Below are 17,801 nucleotides of genomic sequence, written 5' to 3'. Positions count from 1 at the left end.
AGCTTGGTTGGCTACTGTCCATGGGGTCACAAAGAGTCAGACACGACTGAGCGACTTCACTATCTATCTATCTAAGAATATGACTGATAATTACTAATTCATCTTTATGATGTGACAAGCATTTTTTGAAGCCCTTTCATTCATCATCTCAGTTAATTCTTCACAGATTCCTATAATATACATTTTATTATCCCATAACCCTTTTGTTATCCCCATTTTACAAGGGAGGAAAGTGGAGTTTACAGAAGTTAAGTGATTTCTGCAAGGTCACCAGTTAATAATTTGCAGAATTGTGACTTGAACCCAGTTTTGTCTTCAAAACTCACGCTCTGTAAGAGAACACGCTGCCTCCAGAAATCTCTTTATTTAGAAAAGAGAAATAGCATGGTTGAGTTTAACTGCAAATCCAAATTAGAATATTGGGAATGATGTTTGTTCATTTCTATATAATCATTTAATTTTAATAATCCTATTTCCTTATCAGGATGACATTCTTTTGGAAGATGTGATGAGTACATTTGATATCTTTGTTGTCATTTAATTCACTTAACATCTGGAGCAGCTGTTCTCCCCCTCCCGCCCCCTGCCCGTGGTGGTAATTGTAATCTTTAGACAAAATTTTTGCTTTTTCTTATACATCTTCAATATTGAAAAACAAAGCAAATGGTTAAACCAATCTCTGAGTCATAGCTGACACATTTTCAGAGTAGTTCTTAGCTTGCATAAAAAAAGATAATGAAAACACTGTCAGAATGAGAGTTAAAGAGCTCAATTTTGGGTTGCTAGAGACATCATCTGTAATCATGAGAGAGATTACTTGGGTGTTCATTGAGTTCAGAGCTCAAATATAGAAGTCTCTGTAATAGTCACATATTTTTCATATGTTGGGAAGGAGAAATGTATGCTTCAATAAACAAGTCTTGGTAATAAAGACCAAATAAGGAAGGTGGGAACTGTGCATAACTCAAATCTTAGGCTCTTGCAAATTTCCCTCTGATGTTTGGGGCAACAAATCAGGGGTGCTCATCTCAGATAGAGTTCAGTTGAAAGACACTTACTCAACTCAAAGTGAACCCCATAGAAAAAAAGGTAAATTCAACTTTTTCGACAATGAATGTAGCACAGGGTATTTGCTTTTGCTTGAAAGCAGAAACATAATTTTGGGAAGATGCATATGGCCATATAGTTCTACAGATGGCCACCAAAATGTTGAAAAAGTCTCACTTGCAACCCAAAAAACCATTCTGATGTTTCATTGTTGCTTTTTAAAATTATGCAGATTTTAAACATACTGATAAATACAGAGGCTATTATTATAGATATCAGCATATCTACTTCCTGGTTTGGACAAAGCTTCAGATTTTTTTCTTTAAGAATTGAACCTATTCCATCTTTCCTCAAGTGGAAATCAGTATTTTGAGTATGATGTTTGACGTTTCTTCAAGAGTTAAAAATTTTACTGCATATGACATATCTAAAACAAAATGTGCTTTGGATGCTGTGTATTTTAAAACTTCGCAAAAATGCATTCATACTTAATATGAACTTATCTCTTTACTGTTTGGGTTTAGTATCAATTTTGAGATTTATCCCTGTTGATATATAAGTAGATCTGATTCATTCATTTTAACTGCTACTTAGTATTTAGTTAAATGAACATAAAAATATTTATTTACCGCATCTTCTGATGATGAGCCCTTAGGTAGTTAGTTAACAATGTGGGGCTATAAACAATCTTTAATAACTATTTTTATCTATCCCTTTGGCCTCAAGTGGGAAGCTATTGTGAAGCAGAATGTCTAGGACCAGATTGTTGGATCTTACTATATATGCGTTTTCAGTTTTAGTGGATATTTCCAAATTATATTTTAAAGTGGGTTTCCCAATTTATATATCCAGAAGCAGGGTGTATAAGAGTACCCTGTGCTCCATATAAAAAGAAATAACTAAATCATTTGTTACTGTTAGATTTTTAGTTTTTGCCAATCTTATGGGCATAGAATGATTCCTCATCTTTGTTTAAATTAGCGTTTGCCAGAAATTCCTTTGAGGTTAGGCTATTTTCATCTGTTTATTGGCTATTCAGGTTTTCTCTTCTAGGTTTCATGTTCATATCCCTTGCCCTGTTTTTATCTGGAGTGAATTTCCTTTTTCTTATTGATATGTAGATCTTATGTGTTCTATCTACAGATTTTTTCTTGGTGCCTTCATAAAAATTTTTGGGGTGTTGTTTTTGCAGATGATACAATAAATTCAGTGCAGTCCAGCTCAAAATCCTAACATGTATGGGTGTGTTTATGTGTTATTTGATGGCTTCTAAAATTTGTATATCAGAATGCAGATGTCTAAGGTTAGTGAAGACTATTTTGAAAAAGAACAAAGTGGCAAATATAATACTTCTGGATATCAGTCTTATTGAGCATGTATTACATGCCAGGTATTATTACAGACACTTGGTCTGTTAATAGAATGGAAGATTGGAAGTATTCCCTTTAATGCTTCAGGAACCAAAAGAATTTCTGCTGCTTCTCTTTCAGGTGATGAGGCAGGCAATAACTAATGCTTCTCTCCTCTTCACCATTAGATGTAATATTTCTTCCTACTTTTCACCTGGCAGCTACTCTGCTGAAGAATAGCTGGCCTCTCCTGTTGCTTCAGTGCACTGAGAGTATCCCTGTCTCTGCTGCTTTACAGTATCATTCTCTGTTGCTCCATATTCTTTACCCAGCTTTATCACTCTGTTTATTTGGTTGTAGTCACTAAGTTGTATCCTATTCTTTGCAACCCCATGGACTGTAGCACACCAGCCTTCTGTCTTCCACTATCTCCCAGAGTTTGCTCAAATCCTTTTCCATTGAGTCGTTATCTATTTTGTTTTATTGTATATCTTCCTCTTTAGACTATAAGTTCTCTGAGGACAGTTTCTGTATTCATTGCTGAACCAACAGGTCTAGAGTACTGCCAGATATGTAATAGATTTTCAAATAGTACTTGTCGTATACTTCAAAATCTTGTCTATGTATTTCAGTTCCACCAAGGCCTAGGATATAAATGTAGTTTGCATTTAATGTGCCAATGGCTTCTTGACAGTAGGGACTTATGATTGAGAGTGTGGGCTTTGGATTCAGAAGGAGTTGGCTTTCAATCATTCTTTTTCTACCATTTATTGGTGGTATGATTGTTTACTTAACCTAAGACTGTTTCCCCCCTTGTAAACGTTGACATAATTATAGCACTCTTGAGTAACAAGATCTGACTTGCTTTTTCAAAGACTTGCTGTGGTGACTGCAGTGGGGGTAAGGGAGGTAAGGGAGTGGTAAGGGAATGCATGTGGAAACAAGGAGATGATGAGGGGATGTAGACAGTAGGGGTGATGAACATACTTGGCTCGGAGAGGAAATGATGGAGGGGTTGAGAAACAGCTAACTTCCCCATTAATTTTAAGGATAGAGCCTGCAGAGTTTATTAAGAGTTTTGCTTGTAAAAAGGCAGTTGAGAATGTCTCCAAAAGTTTTGAGCTGAGAAACTGGGAAGGTTGGAGTTGCCATTTACTAAGCTGGGAAATGTTGAAGGAAGAAAAGGCTGGGGGAGTGTTACTATGGACATTTAAGTTTGAGATGTGGTTTACATTGGAGTCGGCAGCTGGGTAAGGAATATAGAGGTCAGGAAGGATATAGATGCAATCAGAAACCATGAGAACGTGTAAGAGTATTGAAGCAATGAGTTTGGGGAGAGAAGAGAAGAGTTTTGAGGACTGAGTCGTGCTCTCTCAACATTTAGAGGGTGAGGAGATAAGAAGGAACCAGTGAAGAAGACTGAGTGAAAGTGGCCAGTGAGGAAGGAAAAAATCCAGGAGAGTAACAGCCAAGAGAAGAAGTGTTTCCAGGAGGCAGGGGTGGCCAACTATGTCCAGCGCTGCTGGCCTGTCAAGTAAGATGAGGACTGAGAATTGACCCATATTAAGTTAAACGTAAATAGTTCTATACCTTGTCTTAAAGGTAAATGCTATGGTGGAGTTTGACCCAGGAAACTTCTGAAAATCTCTTTTATAAAAAAAAAAAACTGACAAAAAAAATTTTTCTCCATTATTGATCTCTTTTAAATGTTCATGAATTATGCTTTTCAGAGACCATTGATTTACAGCTGGGTGCACTTGAATTGGCAATCACTTAGTTGTGTTTTTTATTTTAAAGACTTTTAAAGAAAACTTTGAGGTTTACAACAAAGTTGAGAAGAAGGTATAGAGATTTCCCATATCTCTCCTCCCCGCACACAAACATAACCTCCTCTGTTATCATTATCAAAAAACTAAAGTGGTACAACCACTTTCACGAAGGATGAACTTACATTAATACATCATCATCACCCAGAGTCCATAGTTTACCTTGGTATTCACTCTTGGTGGTGTACATTTTATGGGTTTGGACAAAAGAATAATGACACATATCCATCATTATAATACATACAGAGTGTTTTCACTACCGTAAAAATCTTTAGTGCTCTGCCTGTTCATGTCTCCCCTCTTCCTCCACATGCACCACGGGCAAACACTGATCTTTTTATTGTCTCTGCAGTCTTGCCTTTTGTAGATTAACATATGGTTGGAATCATATTCACCATTTTAGATTGGCTTCTTTCACTTAATAATGTGCATTTAAAGTTCATTTCTTTTTAATTGACTAATATTCATTGTCTAAATGTACCATGGTTTATTTATCCATTCACCTACTGAAGGATATCTTGTTTGCTTCCAGGCTTTGGCAATTACGAACAAAATGACTATAAACATATGAATGCAGGTTCTTCTGTGGGCATAAGTTTTCAGCTCCTTTCATTAAATGCCAAGGAACACAATTGCTGGATCACATGGTAAGAGTGTGCTTAGCTACGTTAGAAACCTCCAAACTGTCTTCCGTAGTATCTTTACTATTTTGGATTTCCCCCAGCAATGAGTAAGAGTTCCTGTTGCTGCACATCCTTGCCAGCACTTGGTCTTATCAGTGCTTCAGATTTTGCCATTCTAACAGGTGCATAGTGGTATCTCACTGTTGCTTTAATTTGCACTTCCTCATGATATGTAAGGTAGACTGTATAAATTTTCATACGCTTATTTGTCTTCTGTGTATCTTTTTAAGTGAAGTGTCTGTTAAGCTCCCAGCCCATTTTCTATTTTAATTTTTCACTTTTTTAATTGGAGTATGATTGCTTTATAGTGTTGTATTGGTTTCTACTGTTGGGGAAGACTACCCCTCCCCACATCAGACTGCAGCTGCAAGAATACCTAGAAGAGCTATTAAAAAAAAAGGGGAGGTCTTAATGACCCAGACCACCATGATGGTGTGTGACTCATCTAGAGACAGACATCTTGGAGTGTGACGTCAAATGGGCATTAGGAAGTATTGCTATAAACAAAGGCTAGTGGAGGTGATGGAATTCCAGGGGACCTATTTTGAATCCTAAAAGATAATGCTGTTAAAGTGTTGCACTCAATATGGCAGCAAATTTGGAAAACTTAGCAGTGGCTACAGGACTGGAAAAGGTCAGTTTTCGCTCCAAACTCAAAGAAGAAAAATGCCAAAGAATGTTCAAATTACCACACAATTGCACTCATTTCACGTGCTAGCAACGTCTTGCTCAAAATTCTTAAGCTAGACTTCAAGAGTACATGAACAGAGAACTTCAAGATGTACAAGCTGGATTTAGAAAAGGCAGAAGAACCAGAGATCAAATTGCTAACATCCATTGGATCATAAAAAAGGATGGAAATTCCAGAGAAACATCTACTTCTGCTTCATTGACTACAGTAAAGCCTTTGTGTAAATCACACACACACAAAAAAACTGTAGAAAATTCTTAAAGAGATGGGAATACCAGACCAACTTACCTGCTTCCTGAGAAACCTGTATGGAGGCCAAGAAGCAACAGGTAGAACCAGACATGGAACAATGGGCTGGTTCAAAATTGGAAAAGGAGTATGTCAAGGCTGTATATTGTCAGCTTATTTAACTTATACACAGAGTACATCATGCAGAAATGCCAGGTTAGATGAATCACAAGCTGGAATCAAGATTGCTGGGAGAAATATCAATAACTTCAGATATGCAGATGACACTACCCTAATGGCAGAAAGTGAAGAGGAACTGAAGAGCCTCTTGATGAAGGTGAAAGAGGAGAGTGAAAAAGCTGGCTTAAAACTCAACTTTTAGAAAACTAAGATCATGGCATCCAGTCCCATTACTTCATGGCGAATAGATGAGGAAACAAATGGAAACAGTGACAGACTTTATTTTCTTGGGCTCCAAAATCACTGTGAACAGTGACTGCAGCCATGAAATTAAAAGATGTTTGCTCCTTGGAAGAAAAACTGTGACAAACTTAGAGCAGAGACATTACTTTGCTGACAAAGGTCCATATAGCCAGAGCTATGGTTTTCCCAATAGTCATGTACCAATGTGAGAGTTAGACCATAAAGAAAGCTGATCACCAAAGAACTGATGCGTTCAAACTATGTTGCTGGAGAAGACTCTTGACAGTCCCTTGGACAGCAAGGAGATCAATCAATCCTAAAGAATTTCAATCCTGAATATTCATTGGAAGGGCTGATGCTGAAGCTCCAGTACTTTGGCCACCTGATGCGAAGAGACGACTCATTGGAAGAGATCCTGATACTGGGAAAGATTGAGGGCAGGAAGAGAAGGGGCAACAGAGGACAAGATGGTTGGATGGCATCACTGACTCAATGGACATGAGTTTGAGCAAACTCTGGGAGATAGTGAAGGACAGGGAAGCCTGGTGTCTTGCAGTCCATGGGCCCACAAAGAGTCAGACACGATGGAGCAGCTGAACAACAACAACAAAATGAACCCACACTTCTGTCTGGCTGTCTACAAGTTGAGGGATTTGCATGGCCTCTTCAAGTTCAGAAATTTGTTAGAATACCTCTCAGAACTCAAGAAAGGAGTACACCTGTGATTACCTTTTTATTATAGAGGATCCAGATGAATAGCCAAATGGGGAGAAACATAGAGCAGCAAAATGGGGGAGGGAAGGGTGTAAGAGCACTCATCCCTGTGGAGTCAGGGTGCCCTCAAGTACTTCAGTATATTCATCAACCAGCAACCTCTCTGAGCCTCACTGTTCAGAATATTTATTGAGGTTTCACTGTATAAGCATTATAGAGTGCATCATTGGTCACGTGATTAAATTCATGCCCACAGAGGGCAGGGGACCAAGCTGAAAGTTCCACCCCTGTAATCACGTGGTTCGCCTAAATCTATCTCAGGGCCCTTCCAGAAGTCACCTTACAAGCAAGGGATTTTTGAATTCTCTTTCAGGAACTGGGGATATATAATTTTTATTAGACCACAGTGATTATCTTAAAGAGGACTGGAGGAATAATTGAGCTCCAGATCTGCCTCAAAGGAAGATGCTAAAAGTGAGATGCTGTCCAAAGAAAGGCAGAGGAAGGACTCCAGTGTGACGCAGGTTGGCATTGATGACCAAGGAAGGCCTGGCTTTTGGGTGGTGTTGGGTAGGACATGGCAGTCAGACCAGTTAGTTACTTGGCAGCATCTTGGCTCAAGAATGGTTCATCCTTTTGAAACAGTGTTCTATCATTGCCAGAAGGGAGGTGGAAGATAGATTGATCCTTTTCTCAGACAGTGGTTTAACTAAGATCCTATTCTCCAACCAGGGGTTATTAGCTAGGATATATCTGGTAGGTAATAATTTAGGTTGGCCATATTCCCAGCAGAACCCAAGTAGTAATCAGAGAAGAGAAGGGACAAGGTTAAGAGAAACAGCACTTATTAAGGGCTCCAGTGATGGCCCACTGTGCCGGGTTCTTTACACCTTCCACAGCTGTCCTCTGAGGTAGAGATTCAGTATTCATCAACATAGGTTTGTTGAGTTATGCCATGTCTCAGGCAGTATAGTAGTCACTGGGGATAAGACTGTGAATAAGCCTGAGGTGGTATCTATTTGAGGAACTTTAAATCTAGTTGAGGATAGTTACAAACTGGCAAGAACAGTAAAACATGTTACGCACAATGCAGGATGCTTGATAAATGCATAGAAAGAAGGTGATAAGAATTAGCCCAAACAGTAAAGAATCTGCCTATAATGTGGGAGACCCGGGTTCGATCATGGGTTGGGAAGATCCCCTGGAGAAGGGACTGGCTACCCACTCCAGTATTCTTGCCTGGAGAATTACATGGACACAGGAGCCTGGCTGCTAAGTAGGACTGCCCCAGAGGATCCACTGGGGATGGTTCTCTTTATTACAGTTCCACCGCAGAGCCCGAGGTGTTCTCCAGCATCTGCCTGCCTCTGTCCGGAGTCTGCTGAGGCAGCACATTCTGGGATGGGCTTGGCTTCCATCCACACTGCTCACTAGGAGGTGGATGGTGTGAGAGACCACTTCTTTTTACTTAATGAAAGGATAGCTCTGCTGAGCATAAGAACCAGAGACAGGGCTCCAGTCTGGTCACTTGTAGCTCAAAGAGGGAGTGACAGATAGGCAACTGCAGCGACCTGCTGTCAGTTTCCAAGCCAGCAAGGCTAATTTCCAATTTCTGGCGGGGGGAGACTTGGGCCATAAGGCCCTGGCAGATCCTGTACTTGTGGACAAAAGCCTTGCTGTTACCACGCAAAGCATCCTCCTCGGTAACACCTCCTGTTTTGAAATCTCTCATTTTATCTATGTTCTTCTCTCCTTTAAAAATAAAATTGATTCCCGAAGTCGTCGCTGAAAGTGCTTTTGGCAACCTCCACTGTCCAGGGTGGTGGTTCTCCTCGGCCTCTTGGTCCCTTCTCCCTTTTGCTTCTCTAACAAATGACTACATTGATTGTACTGTGAATAGCACTCGCCTTTGGTTTTTGACGAGCTGAAACAGTGGAGAGGTTTCTGTGCAAAGGTGAGTTATGCGCTGAGCCCTACATAGGGGAGCTATTGGAGACCTTCTCCTGCCAGGGCATCCGGAGGAAGGATGGGGAGATTTTATACTGCTACAAGTACCACTGCAAGGCTCCACCGGCAGCCATGCTGGCATCTTTGTGCCCCAATGAGGCATCTGGTGTGGGGCAGCTGTGTCCAAACTCAGTCGTGAAAGGCATTACAAGTCATTAATAATAAAATACAAACAATTGCCAATATGTACTTGTTAAAAGAACAGTTAGATTGGATATAGGATTGTTCCTGTCATTAATTTCCATGATGCTTAATCCTTTCATTTCCCATTGGGAGAAAAATGGGGATAGATTTTCCACTCACATGCGTGAAATTGAACATCATTATATTTACACCTATGAGAATGGTTCAACTGTGTGAATGTTTTGTGACTTGTGAGTCTAAAGGAAATTAAAACATGTGAGTCTGGGCTGTGGTGGAGTAACTCTAGATTCCTTGCTGCTGCTGCTGCTGCTGCTGCTGCTGCTGCTAAGTCGCTTCAGTCGTGTCCGACTCTGTTCGACCCCATAGACGGCAGCCCACCAGGCTCCCCTGTCCCTGGGATTCTCCAGGCAAGAACGTTGGAGTGGGTTGCCATTTCCTTCTCCAATGCATGAAAGTGAAAAGTGAAAGTAAAGTCGCTCAGTCATGTCCAACTCTTAGCGACCCCATGGACTGCAGCCCACCAGGCTCCTCCATCCATGGGATTTTCCAGGCAAGAGTACTGCAGTGGGTTCCTTAGTGTTGCATAAAAGGCCCTAGCCTGGGTCGCCCTGTCCAGCTGTATCTCTGCCACCCATTATTCATGTTCTGTATCCCAGGTTTGCTAACCACTGATCTGCTGGTGCCAAGCCTCCTCGGCTTATGTCCACCTGCACTGTGTCACCTGAAGCTCATGCCCCCAACCCCGTGGAGGACTCAGCTGGGCTTTACCCACAGCTCAGGCACTGACTTTCTCCAGCTTCCACTACCCCTGTGTACTCCCCATCACAACATTGCAGACTTTTCTATTATTCACTGCACTGACACTCCTTAGGATAGAACCAGAACTTTGTATCCATAGTGGCAGAATTTGTTCATGTGTTTGGAAGGAGGTAAAAGGGAGGGAGGAAGGAAGGAAAGAAAGAAAGATGAAGGACAGATAGGCTGGAGAGTCCTATGTGCTTGGATACCTTTCAGAGTTTTTTTGTGTCATCTCCAACAGATCTCTTCAACCCTTAAGGTTTTGTTTCTTCAGCTGGAAAAAAAAAAAAAAAGGAATAACAAAAATAATATTTTTCTCACTGAAGTATTACATTTGTAAAAGACCTAACAGTGCCTGGCCCTTGGAAAGCAAGATTGAATGCCACTTTCCTGCCCAAGTGGTCACTTTGGGCAAAGAAAAATAAAAAGGAATTATTGTGAAAGGAACTGGGAAAAATAATCTATAAACCACCCCCCCAACCCCCCCTGCCACAATCAGCTATTAACTACTGCCCATTTTAGGGTTAAAAAAAATTCTTTTCTTTAAATATGATGCAGAGGGTAGTGTTGCAGAGAGGAAATGACATCTTGTGATATTTTGTGGCAGAGAATGAAACGATGTGTGTATTTTTAATCTTTTTCTTAGAACAGTTCAGTTAACAGTTCAGTCGCTCAGTTATGTCCAACTCTTTGCAACCCCATGGACTGCAGCACACCAGGCCTCCCTGTCCATTGCCAACTCCCAGAGTTTACTCAAAATCATGTCCCTTGAGTTGGTGATGCCATCTAACCAGAACACTCACCACAAATTTTGTCTTGATTTCTCAAGGCTAAAGTAAGGAGGGTGTGATTCTACTGAAAGCACGAGTTAAGTATCTTCATGCTACCATTCTCCAGGGTCTTAGCTCACACTTATTAGCTCAGGAGGGAAGGATGTGGAGATTAGGATTCTCATAAATTGTGGGCTCAAGCCCCATGTGTGCCGGACAGTCTGATTCCAGAGCATCATAGTTTGTGAAAATATCACTAGATCTGGGGAAAAGAGACTGTTTATGTTATTACTGATTAGGTGACCTTTGTCCTGTAGCTCCTCTAAACCTTAGTTGTGCAATGAATATACTGCTTATAATGTCTGATGTCAGAAAATTGCCAAAAGGATCACGTGTGATGATGGGAAAGCTGGCTTTTGTGAAATCTGCATGCTGTACCAAGATCAGTCAGGGTTATGGTTGCTACCAAACATGTCCACAATTCAGGCCTCCCCCCATCCAACCTTCTTGGGAATTTTTGTCTTAGACCTCAGGGTGAAACAGTGCAGTTGAATGTCTTATTTACAGCTCAGAACACATAGTCTACCAATGCTGTTCTACTGGTGTCCTTGGGAAATCTTCTTGGGTTTCCAGAAGGATTCTAGCAACATGACTACCGCCCAGAGGGATCTGTCAAAGGATTTGGGAACCAAGGAGACCACCGTGTTGTAGCTACAATTGCATGGTTTCCAGTGCTTTGGAAACCTGAAAAACAGAGGCAACTGTTACTGACAGCCTTAAACCAGGGCTTCTTCTCAATCTGGAGCATTTATTCCCTAGCATTTATGTGCAGAACCTCTTTTGGCCCTGTGAAATCTTTTCTCAATAAGCTGGTGAAAAGGTTAGTTGCTCAGTCCTTTCTGACTCCTTGCAATCCCATGGAGTGTAACCAACAGGCTCCTCTGTCCATGGAATTCTCCAAGCAAGAATACTGAAGTGGGTAGCCATTCCCTTCTCCAGGGGTTCTACCCGACCCTGGGATTGAACCCGAGTCTCCCACATAGCAGGCAGATTCTCTACCATCTGAGCCTCCAGGGAAGCCTACCAAGATAGAGTCTTACAGAATTTATGTAATCACAGGAGTCAGCGACTGCCATCTCACTGCGCTGTATTCTGTTGAGAAGAAACACGTGCCAGGACCTGCCAGCACTCAAAGGCAGCAAATATACAGAGGCGTGGGTCACATTGAGTGGGTCTCCTTTGGGTGGATCAGTCCCATATGGTGTCAGGTAGGGTCTCTAAATAAAGAAATTTTATAGCACTGACTTGCCTAATCTGAACTGGTCTAATTTTTAGTAGGAAAAATAACAGTCTTGTGTATTTTTCATAAAGCCATATTGATTATTTTGAGACAAAATTTTATTTTGAGACAAATTTTCTATATTTTAGTGTTTAAATGCCTTTCTTTGATGAAACAACAGTCATAGTACATATATTTAAAAAAAATTCTTGGTGACTTAAATATGAAGATAGCAACACTATAGTAGTTCTTGTGAATTTTTTTTAATTGAAAATTTCACTAATGTGTAAAAGTCTAAGACTGAAACTCCTCATTTAACACATTAGCACTTGATTACTGTCCACTTGAGGGACCTAGATGATCTTATATCGATGTAATAGAAAAAAAGAAAGTTAACATGTTTCACTTAGGTTATTTATAGACCAAGCATAGTTTTGTCAGTGCCCTTCCCCTGCAAAGCTTTACCTTTAGCCTGAAGAATACCCTGATGAGAGACCAGAGCGCACTGATCTGGTTCTGTAAGTGCGTCTCCCACACCTGTGCAGCCGTCATCCTGAGGGAGAGGAATGGGGACTAAGAGCCCAGCATCCTTTGTCTTGGCCCAAGCTGCTTTGTCAAAGCAGTGCTTCTGTCACCTGCTCGTGAGCCCAGCTCTCTTGTTGACACTGTTACTTTGTTTCCTCGTCACCATGAACACAGAGCAGACTGTGCAAGGTGCTAAAATGTGGGTTATGGGAGCAAAAAGGAAGGAAGAGAAATTTTGTCTTTAATAGTAAACAAAGAAGATGACTTAGAAGCGTTTAAGCTAGGTTCTACAAAACAGGTAAAATTTTAAGAAGTAGATGGAGTGAAGATAATGTAAGTAGACAAAGGCTTATGTGGTGCTAGTGGTAAAGAACCCACTTGCCAGTGTAGGAGACGTTAAGAGTTAAGGGTTCAATCCCTGGGTCGGGAAGATTCTCTGGAGGAGGGCATGGCAACCCACTCCAGTATTGTTGCCTGAAGAATCCAATGGACGGAGGAGTCTGGTGGGCTACAGTTCATAGGATCACAGAGTCAGACACAACTGAGGTGGCTTAGCATGCACACATACAGAAAGGCTTTTATGCCAGAAGACACAAAACGAGGAGATGCTTTTTCTCTCCCCAGTGCCTGTGAACACGCTGTGTCCTCCCTTCAATGCCTTCCCTGGTGGCTCAGACAGTAAAGCATCTGTCTACAGTGCGGGAGAGCCGGGTTTGAGCACTGGGTTGGGAAAATCCCCTGGAGAAGGAAATGGCAATCCCCTCCAGTACTATTGCCTGGAAAATCCCATGGACAGAGGAGCCTGGTAGGCTACAGTCTATGGGGGGAAAATCCCATGGACAGAGAGCCTGGTAGGCTACAGTCTATGGGGTCGCAAAGAGTCGGATACGACTGAGCGACGTCACTTTCACTTTATTATTGACCTTCACATCACGGCTCAGCTGTTTGAGAAACCCTTTTCTGCTTTCCTGTAGCATGGTATGGTATCATACTAGGGTCCCTGTCAACCTTCTGTAATTATGGGCCTCCTTTTCTAGACTGTGAGCTCTTAGAGGCCAAGGATTATTTGTTTTACATCCCCAGTGCCTGGAGACAGTGTACCCATGTTTGGATGAATGAATAATGACTGAATGGTGATTTGGCCAAGGCATTGTGAATGTGAGCTCTACAAAGAGGCATATCTGGATATCAGCAAGTGGAGCAGGAGAGGGTGCTGGTGCATGGGATCAGATCTTGGAAGAGTTTTAATCCAATTGCAATCATTTATTCCTCAGATTAGGGGGTTGTTGTCTCTGAACAAGACAGTGACACTGTCAGAACCATGACTTAGGGTGATCATTTTATCAATAGGGTAAAATATAATTCCCAGTCTTCCCCTTCCCTGGCCCCGTTGATTCCATCAACCTAGAGATTTGCCAGATATCTTCTGAACTCTCTTTCTGTCATCTTGTTCTACGTGCCTGGCCTGTTTTGTGTCTCAGTGCTCTGCTTCTGTGTTTTCAAAGTGTTTCTTTTTGAATTCCTATGGCCAAGGAATATAGTGACATGAGTTGAAGTTAACATGATTTTGTTTCTGAACCAGTTGGGAAGTGTTACTCAGGACCTGTATCCATTGCTGACAGAGAGCCCAGCTCTGCCTGGTCCATTGTAGCAGGCCGACCTTCCCACAGCCCTCAGGAGGTTGGCCAAGGTGTACTAGAGTTAAAATCAATTTCCTTAATGCACTTTAGTGTAGAACCTACCACACATAGTCTTTAATTTAAATATTCCTAGCTTAGAGTGGCATAAGAAGTCAATTAAGATACCAAGCCCTTTAAGTATTGTGAAAGAAATAAGAGGTATTTAGGGAGGAAATTACAAGTGATACCCTGCTTTATGAAGACTAGTTTCGTTTCTTAGGCAATCTTCCAGTAGAATTATCTGTACCAGTCTGAGAAGGCCAGTTGGTTTGGCCTTCCACTTCACATCCTAGAGGGGCTGTGCTTAGAGTTCTTTGCAGGCATGCTGATCACTAATAGGTGTTCCAGAGCCACTCACCCTTGCCACAGACAGTTACTGGTCTGGGCTGGTCCAAAAAGGGACTTTCTGAAACCTCTGGACGTTCCCCAGAACCAATCTGAATTTGTGCAGAAGGAAGAAAGGAGGTGCGGATCTGCCTAGGTCTAGTTGTGGAGGAATAAGGTTGATGGAAGGAGGCAGTTTTTTACTTTCAGTGATCACTGTGTTTCCATTAGGAGCAGGATGACCTTCTCAGAAAGGTTATAGGATTGTTATTAGAGATCGTCAGAGCTGAGTAGACATTGGATTAATGGCAATTTGGTAAGTTTCTATAAAGAGTGCTTGAACGCAAAATTCATGGGCCAACACAAAGACATATTTTCAAACCTCAAAGACTGTGTGCTCAAAAGTTTTTGGCTTTAGGAAGCTAATATATATGTGTATGTGTGTGTGTGTGTGTGTGTGCACGCGCGTGTGCATGTGCACACACGCACGCTCATTCCTAATTCACAGTGCAGAGTTTTTAGGTGAAGCGATCAAGGGTGGGGCTGGCTTTCCTGGTGGTGCTTTGATTTGATTTCCTCTTCTCCCACATTCTGAGTGCAGTGTCAAACATGGAACAGTTGGTTTGTTCTAGCAAGTCCTCCTGGGAACAAATGTTTTCTGTTTTTATTAAGTTTCTACTTGCAGATTCTTCCCGAATGCTTCGTCTCCATCTGATTTGGAAAACTGCTTTTTCCCCTACATGTTTCATATCAAGCTAATATTATGCATCCATCAGCACACCATGGAAAACTGTGAGATCACAGCTTAGGCTGAAACCCCAGTGCTAACAGTCTCCAGGGGATAAGTGGACCTTCACCATCTCAATCGGAGTAGGAGAGAGATTGTAAAGCAAGTGAGCATTGCCTTACAAGTGCCTCACTTGCCTTAAGGCAAGTGATCATTCCCCAGTCTGGAATTCCACATGGCCCCTGATGCTCAGATCTCACGAATCTTCATGATTTCTCACTCTGTGTTTTGTTTCATTTTGTTTCTCTAATCTGAAATGGAAGCCATGCCTTCGTCCTCTAAGGCTGGATTGGTGAACATCAGTGTCAAGTTTCTTTGCTTTGGATTTGGATTTATCAACTTATTGTGACCATATTGGAAGGCTCTTGGTTACACTGGGGAAGAAAACTGGAAAAAGAAATAATAACTTAGTAACTGAGGATGACAGATAAAACCTCACCTCTTTGAGGCTGTTTATGATCCCCCTCAAACCAAAGGATAGTCACATTCTCTCTCCTTGTTGACCCCGTTATACTTTGCATCCCTCTGAAATACTTTTTTGTTCGTCTATTTCCCACCACACCTAACTTCTGAGGGCAGGGACTGTGTTCCTCAACTCTAAGCCCCTAGCAACTAGCACAGGGCTTGTGCATAGCACATGCTCAGTGGATGATGAAAGTTTATACAGGAGGAGGACCAGAGAGAAATGGAGGCAGGTAGGGAGAAAGAGATTGGGAGAGAAGGCACATTAACAAGTGTATTAGTCTAGGTTCTCCAGAACCCATATGATATAGACATATGGAAATATTTATGTATATGTGGGTATATATATATGAATATGTATCATATCTGTTTATGTGATATGTAAATGATTATAAATACAGACATATATAGAGAGATTTATTAATAAAAGACATTGCTAAGTCACTTCAATCGTGTCCAACTCTGTACGACCCCATAGACGGCAGCCCACCAGGCTCTCCCGTCCCTGGGATTCTCCAGGCAAGAACACTGGAGTGGGTTGCCATTTCCTTCTCCAATGCATGAAAGTGAAAAGTCAAAGTGAAGTCACTCAGTCGTGTTCGGCCCTCAGCGACCCCATGGACTGCAGCCTTCCAGGCTCCTCCATCCATGGGATTTTCCAGGCAAGAGTACTGGAGTGGGGTGCCATTGCCTTCTCCGAATATAAGACATTAGCTGACATGATTATGGAGGCTATGACATTCCATGATCTGCCATCTGTGAGCTGAAGACCCAGGAAAGCTGGGAGTATAGTTCCAATCTAGTCCTAAGAGCCCTGAAGGTGCAAGTCTCAGTTCAGGGAAGGAAAAGACAGATGTTCTAGATCAAGGAGTTAGGCAGAGAGCAAATTCTGTCTTCTTTTGTTCTATTTGGGCTGTCAGTGGATGGGGGGATGCCTGCACCCACATCAGGGAGGGCAGTTAGCTTTACCCAGTCTACTGACATAAAGGCTAATATCTTCCAGAAATATCCTTCCAGACACACCCAGAAATAATGTTTACTCAGATAGCTGGTTATCTCATGGCCCAGGCAAATCAACACATAAAATTAACTGTCACAGTCACCCAAGAATGAAAAAAAGACTGGTGAAATATTGCAAGGATCCTGGGTTAGTCAAATCATCTCATTTTATAGGTAAAGCCTCAGGGTCTAAAAGAGGTCACCTGCCTGTAACACACTGCACCCCAAGCTTTGTTCTGCAGTTTTGGTACCTTCTGCTTCCTCTCTCATTCTTTCCCCAGGGAGAGAAAGGAGGAAGGCCAGGCCAATGTGATGAGCTTCCTTTTTGTGTTCTGGGTGGAGACTGCGTGTTGTGTGATGGTAGACTCAGATGAGTTGTAGGAAAAGTACTGTCTTTCTCCTCTTCCCTTTGGATCTGTCCAGGACCCAGAGATCAGGACCTGGTCCCCTACCCACTACCTGAACTCTAGATCTGCACTGTCCAGGATGGTGGCCATGGAGCACCTGATTGTGTGATTAGTCAAAAATGGGATGTACACTGGAAGCAGAAAATACACCCCAGATTTTACTACCTTGGTACGTAAGAAAGGAGTATGGAATATCTCATAAGCGATTTTTGCATTGAGTGTATGTTGAAATGATAATATTTTGGATGGGTTGAATAAGATATATTTGTGAAATCCACCTGTTTCTTTTTACCTTTTTCAATGTGACTAGGAGAAAATGTTCAATTGCATCTGTAACACACATTTGATTTCTTTTGGACCTTAGCGCTCTAGATCTGCTATTAATATGCTGGGCCTTCAGCCACACAGTTCACCCAGCGCTTGGACTCATCTCCCACCTGCTGACTCTGTACTTTCCCGTTCTCTGTTGTGGCCAGCCCCTACCCATCCCTATTCCTGCCACTTTTCACTGGCCAGACTAGGTCCTCAGGTTCCCAGTGCTGCCTTTTCTGTAGCTCAGTTTAGGATGGTAGAAATCGAGGTCAGATCCAGCCTTCAGTCCACATTCTGCCACTGATTAGCCAGTTAACCTTGGAAAGGTCAATGCACCATTTTGAATG

General features: G+C 41.8%; 1 protein-coding gene across 46 annotated transcripts in view; it reads left to right on the top strand.

The window, feature by feature from the left end:
* DAB1 (DAB adaptor protein 1) overlaps window positions 1-17,801 on the top strand; it is a 1,332,660-nt gene that overhangs the window by 1,088,765 nt on the left and 226,094 nt on the right. For 3 of the 46 annotated variants that reach the window (XR_015160080.1, XR_015160082.1, XR_015160081.1), the window contains one exon: window positions 4,755-4,869. The exons of the other annotated variants lie outside the window; for them this stretch is intronic. The gene's annotated coding sequence lies outside the window, so the exon portion shown is untranslated. The remainder of the gene's footprint in view (window positions 1-4,754; window positions 4,870-17,801) is intronic. 46 annotated transcript variants of the gene reach the window in all.

The sequence above is a fragment of the Bos grunniens genome, chromosome 3 (assembly GCF_055505025.1).
Source record: "Bos grunniens cultivar Pamir isolate PY7600 chromosome 3, Bosgru_T2T1.0, whole genome shotgun sequence".
NCBI lineage: Eukaryota > Metazoa > Chordata > Mammalia > Artiodactyla > Bovidae > Bos > Bos grunniens.
The sequence above is the reverse complement of the archived record's forward strand: the minus strand, read 5'-3'. Positions and strand labels throughout refer to the sequence as shown.